Genomic DNA, 11384 nt, shown 5'->3' on the forward strand with positions numbered 1-11384 from the left:
TGATCGAAACAACATTCATTTGAAGTGCAACCTGGATCGTGAAGATTATACTAGTTTGCGTTTCCCCTTCATCTTACCCTACGCTTGAATCTCGAGACGAGATTCTTGTTTAGTGGGGGTGAGTTGTCACATCCCTAGCTTCTGGCATTGCACTAGTACTAACCTTTGGTGATGCATCATGTTTACTTTTACAGAAAGTTGAAATGGGGATGTTCAAACCCTAGCATTAAATCAACTCAACTAGGGTAAGTTAAAATCTTTTCAATAAACCCAAAAGGCCCCTAAGAAAAGTTCATGATTTCTGGTTAAGGTGGAAACCTCTGCCAAAAATGATGAATATATCCTTAGGTCATTTTGGATTTTTGAATTAAATCATATTGTATTTGACTTTGGGCTTTAAATACTATAAATAATTTTAAATGCTCAAATAAATGTTGGAAATTGATAAGGGTCACTGGAATAATTCAGAAAGCACCCATAATTATTTCCAGGATTTTATAAAATGATTTGATATTAAACAAATCAAAAACAACCCTGCAAAATAGAAAACAGAGTTAAAATAAAACAGAACAGTAAATGAGAAAAAAAAAGAGAGAGAAGCCCACTTACCTGGCCTTACCCGCGCAGCCACCAGAGCTGGCCCAGTTCCCCAGCCGGCCCAGCCCACCTCCTCCTCCCTTGTCCTCTTCCTCCTCTGCCAGGAGGACGAGCAGAGGCGAGGCGTGGCGCGCGTCGACGCGGCCACCTCCTGCTTCGCGCTGGAGGCCTCCCCCTTCGAGTCTATCCATGCGTGGAGACGCCACGCAGCCGCCCGGAGCCGTCCAGCCCTCCCTCTCCTCCCCTGGACCCCGTTCCCTCCTCTGCTTCCCTCCCTGCACGCGCCCGAGCGGAGCCCATCGCCGCCGACGCCGTTACCGGGGCCACAGCCACCCCTCGCTCCCACTATGCGTCCCTGAGCTCCGCCCTGACCCCGTGAAGCTACCCACGCGACGCACGCGACCAGAGGAGGCCGCAGTCGACCGGAGCATCATCGTCTTCACCTCCGGTGCCCGGAGATCGCCGCCGTCAATTCGCCGGCGCAGAAGCCTCCCCGAGCCCGCCGAGCTTCTCTTCCGACCCCATGTGAGCTCCTGCACCTTCCCTTATGCTCGCCCCCCCTGTTTCTCTCCGCTAGCTCGATTCCGCCGGAGCCGAGAGCTCATCGCCGCCGGCCATGATGCCTCCGTCGTTTTAGCCACCACAGCCCGTGCCTGAGTGTGTCAACGCGTTCGGTGCCCTCCCAGGAGCACGCAGATCCCACCAGCTCCTCCTCCCGAGCTCCCTAACGCCGACTCCGAGCTCACCCGAGCTCCGGCCGCCGCCTCGCTCGCCGTCGGCACCGATTCCGGCCGCCCCGAGTGCAACTGACTCCACCAGGAGCTTCGGCTCGTCCCCAGCTCCTCCTAGATGCCCTCCGCGGCCCATTTGGTCGCCGGAGTGGCCAAAACCACTCTCGCCGCCGCGCTAATGGTCGCCGCCGGCGAAACTCCGGCAGGAGCCGACGTGGCCAGTCATTAGGGCCTAACTACCCCCGCTAACCAACCCCCTAGGCCACTGACAGTGGGCCCCAGGGCTTAGTCAGAGCTAACCAGCCCGGGTCAACGCGGGATTAGTCCCTGTGTCACTGACCAGTGGACCCCACTGGTCAGGTTTGACCCGGGGCAGCCCTGTTGACTTGCTGACGCAAGCATGACGCAGTGCTGATGTCATAATTAATTTTCTGGAATTGTTTTAATTCTAAATAATCAGAAAATTCCAGAAAATTGTAAAAACTTCTAAAATTCATAGAAAATTAACCGTAACTCCAAATTAAATAATTTATATATGAAAAATTATCAGAAAAATTCAAAGAATCCATCTGTACCATTTTCATGCATGTTAGAACAACTTATAGCTGCTGTTTAGCACAAATCAAATAAAGGGCATTTAAATAATCACATATGGAGTTTGAATTTGAATCTTGTATTCAAACCAACTTCATTTAATCTGTTGCTAGTTGCATTGGCTCAAAACACATTCATTTTGCCATGTCATGATCATGCATCATATTGTGCATTGCATTGATTGTGTTCCTTTCTGTGTTGCCGGTATTTGTCCCCTCTCGATAGACGTGATACCGATGATGTGATCGTTGACACTGATGAAGACTCAATGTTATCTTCAGAAGTGCCAGGCAAGCAAAACCCCCTTGTTCATTCCGATACAATCCTACTCTCTCGCTCCTGCTCTCTTTTACTGCATTAGGACAACATCGATTCATCTGTTACTTGCTGCGGTAGTTGAACCCCTTTATCCTCTGCATGACCTGTCATTCCACAGTAATTAGATGAAACCCACTAGCATGAGTAGGAGTTGTTTGAGCCCTGATGTGCCTACTCATTCATGCTTGTTTGTCATGCCTGCTACTGCTTAGAGTTGAGTCAGGTCTGATTCATCGGGGATGAATCAGAGGTGTGTGAACATGTCCTACTGTGTGTGAGCTAAGTGTGTGAACACGATTTGGTAAAGGTAGCGGTGAGAGGCCATGTAGGAGTACATGGTGGGTTGTCTCATTGCAGCCGTCCTCAGGAACTGAGTTCTGTGTTTGTGATCCATGATTCAGCTACTACCACGCATTGGGCCCGAAACCAATGGACCCTCTCGGCTTCTTAATCACCCTTGTCCTCTGTCCAGGAGTTGCAAGTAGTTTCTGGTGTTTGTAGTATGCTGGAGGCCGTGGACAGCGCTGACCGTAGGGGTGGGCTGTGATGCGGTAGGCACGTGGCCGGGTAAACCGGGCACCCGTTTGGTGTCACGGAACCCTGTACACATCGTTTGGGGCTGTGAGCGAAACTCCGGCCGGATCTCCTCATGGATGGAACCCGAATAGGCGATAAACCTGGACTAGAGACTTGAGTGTTTAGGTAGGCCGTGGCCGACACCCACGTTGGGCTTCCGCTTGAAGGTTGCCGAGTACATGTCGTGTAAACGACGGTAAGTGGTGAGAGCGTGTGTGAAGAAGTACCCCCTGCAGGGTTAATATGATCTATTCGAATAGCCGTGTCCGCGGTAAAGGACTTCTGGGTTGCTTATATCAGTTCATAGACAAGTGAAAGTGGATACTTTAAAATGCGCAAGATAAGCGTGAGTGCTATGGATGGCGTTCTCGTAGGGAGACGGGAGCGGATCCATAGTGGTGTATTGATATGGTGAATATGTGGACTCGTGTGCGCCACCTCAAAAGAGTTACTTGCAGTCGTAGTTCAGGATAGCCACCGAGTCAAAGCTGGCTTGCTGCAGTTAAACCCCACCATCCCCTTTGTTGATAATGATGCATATGTAGATAGTTCTGATGTAAGTCTTGCTGGGTACATTTGTACTCATGTTTGCCTATTTTATGTTTTTGCAGAGAGACTTCAGTCTCACTAGTATTTCCGCGTGGTCTTCGACGTTTAGCTTGATACCTCAGCTACGATCTTGTGCCCTCGGCAGGATCTGATAGATAGTCAGGCTTCTCAGCCTTTTTCATTTATAGTTGTCTGTACTCAGACATGATAGCTTCCGCTTGTGCTTTGATTTGTATGCTTTGAATGTTGGGTCATGAGACCCCTGTTTGTAATATCTCGCTCCTCGGAGCCTATTGAATAAATTACTTGAGTCGTAGAGTCATGTTGTGATGCCATGTTGTATTTGCACATATCGAGCATATTGTGTGTATGTTATTGAAATGCTTGGTATGTGTGGGATCTGATCATCTAGTTGTTCATCTTTAGTAGCCTCTCTTACGGGGAAATGTCTCCTAGTGTTTCACTGAGCCATGGTAGCTTGCTACTGCTCCGGAACACTTAGGCTGGCCGGCATGTGTCCTTCTTCGTTCCTGTGTCTGTCCCTTCGGGGAAATGTCACGCGATGAATACCGGAGTCCTGTTAGCCCGCTACAGCCCGGTTCACCGGAGTCCTGCTAGCCCAGTGCTACAGCCTGGTTTCACTCGCTGATGACCGACACGTTCGATGCTGGGTCATGGATGCCTGTCCCTGTAAGTCTGTGCCACTTTGGGTTTACGACTAGCCATGTCAGCCCGGGCTCCTTATCATATGGATGCTAGCGACACTGTCATATACGTGTGCCAAAAGGCGCAAACGGTCCCGGGCAAAGGTAAGGCGACACCCGTGGGAATACCGTGCGTGAGGCCGCAATGTGATATGAGGTGTTACATGCTAGATCGATGTGGCATTGAGTCGGGGTCCTGACAGATGGCGAGTGCCAACCTTTCGAGGTTGGCTGCCCTACCTTTACTCGTGAGCTGCGGCAAGTCCATTGGTCGTCCGTTCGCACATTCAAGCTAGAGATACCTGAGAAGTATGATGGGAGGCTGAACCCGGTAGAGTTCCTGAGCATCTACACCATCGCTGTTCAGGCTTCCGGGGGAAGAGACGAGAAGGTGTTTGCCAACTACTTCCCTTTGGCGCTCAAGTCCAATGCGAGGTCTGATACGTCTCCAACGTATCTATAATTTTTGATTGCTCCATGCTATTATATTTTCTCTTTTGGATGTTAGTGGGCTTTATTTTACACTTTTATGTCATATTTGGGACTAACCTACTAATCATAGGCCCATCCCAAATTGATGTTTTTTTTGCTTTAGAGTTTCGCCGAAAAGGAATATCAAACGGACTCCAAACGGAATGGAACCTTCGGGAACGTGATTTTCTCAACGAACGTGATCCAGGAGACTTGGACTGGGCGTCAAGAGACAACGGAGGAAGCCACGAGGTAGAGGGCGCGCCCTCCACCCTCGTGGGCCCTCCATTGCTCCACTGACGTACTTCTTCCTCCTATATATATCTACGTACCCCAACCATCCAGGAGCACCACGAAAACCTAATTCCACTGCCGCAACCTTCTGTACCCGAGAGATCCCATCTTCACTACAAAAAAAGACACATCTGTGACATTTTGGGTCGAACGAAAATTCTTTGTCATACATATGACACTTCTATGACAATAATTGTGACAAAACCCGGTATCATCATAGATGTGGTGGGCTCCTACTTCTATGACAAAAAATCATGACAGAAAATGGGCTTTTCGTCCTGGGTGGGTCGGAGACGCAACTGCATGGCATTCTTTGGGCTGTCCATGATGGAAAAAACCGTGGTAGAAGCGAGGGCGAGGAAAATTTTGGGGAGTTCCCGGTTAAGGTGGGAGGTCGGGGGCCGAGCGATGCGCATTTCTCTCGTACCCGTACCCGCGTGTGTGTGAGGCATTGGCTCTAACTGAACCCGAGCGAGGCGTTGGGCTCTAACTGAACCCGAGCGATTGCACTGCAGGCTACACGTTACTGAACCCGAGCGATCGGTCGATGGTTGTTAACTGAACCCGATCGAGCGATTCCTTCACTACTTCTGCTAACTAAAGCCGATCGATGCTGCCTCTGGATGAACAGTGAGCGTTGCGCGGGGGGGGGGGGGGGGGGGGGGTTGGATGAACAGTTCCCGGTGGTGGTGGATGAACAGGACCCCGTGGTGTTGCCTCTAGATGAATAGGACCCCGATCGATCGAGCCGGTTGGGGCTGGATGAACAGGACCCCGTGGAGGGCTCGATAAACAGGACCACCCCATGGAGGGCAGGATGAACAGTAGACGGTGGAGGGCAGGATGAACAGTAGACGGTGGAGGGGTGGTTGAACAGGAGCCCGTGGAGAGGGCTGCTTGAATAGTAGCCGGTGGAGTAGCGCGCGGTGGAGGCTGGATGGACAGGAGCCTGTGGATGAACAGTCGCAGGTGGAGGCTGGAGGAGGTCGACGATGGATGAACAGTAGCTCGTGGAGGCTGGAGGAGGTCGACGGTGGAGATGAACAGTATCCCGTGGAGTGCCGTTTTGCGGTACGCCACACCCCTCCCGATGAATAGGAACCCCGTTTCGACCGTAGCGCTCCAACACAAGTCTGTTTCGTCCGTTTTGCAGTACGCCACACCCCTCCTGATGAACAGGACCCCCGTTTCGACCATAGGAGGTCCATTTCCTCCGTTTTGTGGTACGCGAGACCCCTACCGATCAACAAGACCCCGTTCCGAACGTAGGAGGTCCGTTTCCTCCATTGTGCGGTACGCCAGGCCTCGTTTCCATCGCCTTTTCTGTCCAAGCCCTCCCGATGAACACGACCACGCATTCCGTTCCGACCCAGCCGGTTGGCTCCCACGCGTTCCGTTGCCTCCCCATGAACACGACGCATTCCGTTGCCTCCCCATGAACACGACGCATTCCATTGCCTCCCCATGAACACGACGACGACGCTGTTTCTCCGTTCCGACCCGGCCATGTACACGAGCCCTGGCCGTACGTATGCGCGAGTAGGCGTTCGAGACCCCGCCCGTATGTACACATAGGTGGCCGTATTTTCTTTCTTGCACCCTGGCCGATATACGTACGTGTACATGCTACGTGCGCGTCTCTACTACGACACGTGTGCGCCTCAACTACGACACGTGCGCGCCTCTAAGTCGACCAGTATGTATGTACACGTTCGCGACTAGAATGACAACGCTACGTACGTGAAACACCCTCGATGCGACTATAGCTCCCACGTGTCGAGGCACGACTTAGAGATATAATCGCATTGAAGGCATATGTCGCAAGTTAGGCAATCTTCACAACATCCCATGTAATATGATAACAAAAAGGGAGATAACTTAGTTGGCTTACACTCGCCACGTCAATCAAGTGCATAAATAACATTACATCATCCAAACACTCATGGCCCGACTACGGCGCCAAAATAAAAGAGAACCCAACATGCGACATGGTCCCAATCACCCCCAACTGGGCACCACTACTGATCGTCGGGAAAGGAAACATAGTATCGTTGAGAGTCTTCGTCGAACTCCCACTTGAGCTCATACGCGTCTCCTGGAGCGGAATCATCAGGCCCTGCATCTGGTGTAATAGTAATCTGTGAGCCACAGGGACTCAGCAATCTCGCACCCTCGCGATCAAGACTATTCAAGCTTATAGGTAAGACAAGGTAAAATATGAGTGGAGCTGCGGCAAGCGACTAGCAAGTATGGTGGCTAACTTATTCGCAAAAGAGAGCGAGAAGAGGAGGCAAAGCACGAGCGAGAAGCTAGAGAACAACCTGCGCAAACATTACTCCAACACCGTGTCCACTTCCCGGACTCCGCCGAGAAGAGGCCGTCACGGCAACACACTCAGTTGATTCATTTTAATTAATTTAAGGTTCAAGTTATCTACAACCGGACATTAACGAATTCCCATCTGCCCATAACCGCGGGCACGGCTTTCGAAAGTTCAATCCCTGCAGGGGAGTCCCAACTTAGCCCATGACAAGCTCTCACGGTCAACAAAGGAATAGACCTCCTCCCAAGACGTTCCGATCAGACTCGGTATCTCGGTAACTCAAGACACTTCGACAGGTTAAAACAAGACCAGCAACACCGCCCGAATGTGCCGACAAATCCTGATAGGAGCTGCACATATCTCTTTCTCAGGGCACACTCAGATTGTCCAAACTTCCGGTAGGCCAGCCCAGAGTTTCCCCTGGTAGCCACCGGGAAAGAAAAGGCTAGGTGGCAAATGGTAAAACCAAGGTTGGGCATTGCTGGAAAAGCTTTAATCAAGGCGAACTATCAAGGGGTTGCCATTATATCCCAACCGCGTAAGGAACGCAAAATCCGGGAACATAACACCGATATGACGGAAACTAGGGCGGCAAGAGTGGAACAAAACACTAGGCGAGAGGCCGAGCCTTCCACCCTTTACCAAGTATATAGATGCATTAAGACAACATAGCAATATAATGATATCCCAACAAGTAAATAAAAGATGTTCCAACAAGGAACGGCCTCCAATCTTCACCTGCAACTAGCAACGCTATAAGAGGGGCTGAGCAAAGCGGTAACATAGCCAATCAACGGTTTGCTAGGACAATGGTGGGTTAGAGGTTTGACATGGCAATTTAGGAGGCTTTCAAGCAAGTGGTAGGCATCATAGCAATGGCATGGCAAAAGAGCGAGCAAACTAGCATAGCAAAGATAGTAGTGATTTGGAGGGTATGATCATCTTGCCTGCACAGTTGTCAGAGTTGACTGGATCCTCAAGAGCAAACTCAACGGGCTCCTCGTTAGCGAACTCGTCTCCCGGCTCTACCCAAAAAATACAAACAGCAACAAGGATACAATCAACCACGTGCAAACTCAATCATCACGATGCAAAGATGTTATGCTATGCGGGATGTTATGCGGGATGCCAAATGCAAGATATGACAGGAAATGCATGAACCTGGCCTCAACATGGAATTCGAAGGGTGCCACTGGAAAGATGAGATGAAATCGCTTGAAAACGATATAAAGAACGCCGGAATCGGAGTTACGGTTTGGAAATGGCAAGCGATTCAAAAATGACACCGGTCTGCGATTTACAGCAAGTACGCATCTAAATGCAATGAGATGAACCTGGTACAGCCACCAAACATGACAACAAAATACATGGCAGGGATGCACACAATATGATTAACAAAAGTCTAGCACTGAGCTACGGCCAACTCATCTATTAGGAGGTTCAAACAAGCATGGCAAAAACGCAAATGGTAAAACAGATCTCAGACTTAGTGAAATTAACACTTGTCTGGAATTTCAGATCATATAGCCCTCTTCGGAGCAACAAAACAACATGCTACAGGACCTGAACATGACAAGGAAAGACATGGCATGGAGCTACTCAACAAGCTTAACAAAAGTCCCTTAGTGACCTTGAGCCAAAATGGATCACAAAATATACTAGCAAGCACACGAACATAGCAAAAACATAATCAGTTTTCAGACTTGGTGAAAACTGAGACATGCTGAAATATAACTCATGAAGGCATATTTACGAGCTCGATGCACTCACCCCGGTGAAAGTCATGGCAAGACAATCATACATCCCTTAAGAAGGCACAAAATACAAGCTAGACATGGCAAGAACAATGGCATAGAATGCACAGATCAACTACAATAACATCGGCAAAATCGCAAACAAGTTGACGATCTGCCCAGATTCGCAATGAAGCAAAAGTAGAGCTTGATTGACTCAAGCTAGGGTGCTCCATAATTTCAAACAAAGACATGGATGGATAGAGCACTACAAGTTTAAAAAAATCCCTTACTGATCATCCTCAAAAGAGGCACGGATCACTAGGAAACAACATGAACATATGGCATCATGAAGTAAACAATCCCAAGACTTGGTGAAATCACTAAGTCCCTGAAAACAGAATTACCGGGTGCCTCACTTTGCAAGCTTGCACAAGTCACCACGCACATCACAAAAATGCATGGGTTGCACCTCTGGAAAGATAACAAAATCCTTAACAAAACATCTATAGGACTCATGGGCATATCATGCACACAACAATCATGGCAAAAATGACAAAAGTCTAAGATGAACTAGCAGATCTGACAATTAACTCACGAAGTCTTCTTCTAACAGCATTTTGGGCATCAAGAAGAACTCAAATGAAAATGATGCAATGGAATGAAATGATGTACTCATCGAGACGAACATTTTGATATACTATATGTCCCAAATGGAGCTACGGATGCGGAGATATCACAGGTGAAAGTTGCATAAAAAATTAGGGATCCGGGGGGAAAAGTCAACCGAGGAGATTTTTCAGATCCAGATCCAGTGCGGATGTCGAGGTTCGCCCAAGAGTCTCGCCGGGATCACTGTAGCAGCAGAGAGGGAGTTCGCCAGAGCGGCTCCGGCCGGTGGAGAACGGCGCGGGGCGACACGGGGACCGAGGCGGTGGTGGTGGCAGGGCGCCGGGCGGTGGAGCCGGGTGCGCCGGCTCGGGGCGGCGATGGCGTGTGGCGGCACCGGCCACCGGAGCCGAGGGAGGCGGCGGCGCGGGGCGCTGGGAGCCGGGAGGCGCGGGCGGCGGCGAACGGGCCCGCGGGGGCCCGCGTGGGCCGGGCGGGCCTCGGGCGGCGGCGGCGAAGTGGTCCCGCCCCGGGGACAGGTGGCAGCGGCTGGTTGGCGGCGACGGGATCCGGACACGTCCGGCTCGTGCAGACGTTGTCCGGCGGCGGCGGAGAGGGATTTTTTTAGGGTTTAGAGAGGGGATCCGCAAATTTTCGAGGGGGGGTGTATATATAGGCATAGGAGGAGCTAGGAGAGTCCAAATGAGGTGCGGTTTTCGGCCACGCGATCATGATCGAACGCTCTAGGACATGGAGCAGAGTTTGGTGGGTTTTGGGCCAAATTGGAGGGGTGTTGGGCTGCAACACACACGAGGCATTTTCGGTCCCTCGGTTAACCGTTGGAGTATCAAACGAAGTCCAAATGGTACGAAACTTGACAGGCGGTCTACCGGTAGTAAACCAAGGCCGCTTGGCAAGTCTCGGTCCAATCCGGAAATGTTTAATCCCCACACACGAAAGAAAGCTAGAAATGACCACCGGAGGAGAACGAAGTGCCGAAATGCAAAACAGACAACGGGGAAAATGCTCGAATGCATGAGACGAACATGTATGCAAATGCAATGCCCATGATGACATGATAAGAGATGCATGACAAAGACAACAACACATGGAGACAAAACCCGAACTCGAGGAAATAAATATAACTTAACGCCGGAAACGGCAAGAGTTGGAGTACAAATTGGGAAAGTTACATCCGGGGTGTTACAGTACGCTTCGACCAGGTGGGTCCCGACTGTCAGGCACTTCCTTGCCTGCGAAGATGTAGCTGGTGGGTCCCAGCAATCAGGGGGCGAATCATTTTTTTTTGCCCGGACGTACTTCTTTGCATGCGAAGATGTAGCTGGTGGGTCCCAGCAGCCAGGGGGAAATGTTTTTTCGTGAAATACAGTGGACCGTCCATTGGGTCCCAGCTCTCAGGTGGAGGAATCATTATTTTCCGCGTAATAAGGAGGCACTTCTTTGCTCCAGCCGTGGACCCAGCTGTCAGCCTCTCCACGTACAGTCCATGTCCGATGGAAGTTGTTCCTTGACCACGTTGACCACGCCGCACCGAGAGCACCAGGGTGATGGACGACGGCAAGGCCTAGGAAGGGGACGACACGGAGGCAGGGAAGACTCGGCAGTTGTTTCCCACAGGGGAGTACGACTGTACGAGGGTTTACGGGTTCGTCTACCATCGCCGGAGAATAACAGCATGTGTGGGTGAGTAGAGGGATGGCTAGGCCAGCGATGGGAGTACGGTCGGGCAGTGAGGCCTGCGCGGCAGCACAGCCGGCCGTGAGGATGAGGGAGCAGGCAGTCCCACCGGCGCTTCTTTGAGCTGCTGGAGCAGGAAGAGCAGAGATTGAAGAAGCACGACGGCCGTTGGATGGACATCCAACAG

This window comes from Triticum aestivum, chromosome 3A (assembly GCF_018294505.1).
Source record: "Triticum aestivum cultivar Chinese Spring chromosome 3A, IWGSC CS RefSeq v2.1, whole genome shotgun sequence".
NCBI lineage: Eukaryota > Viridiplantae > Streptophyta > Magnoliopsida > Poales > Poaceae > Triticum > Triticum aestivum.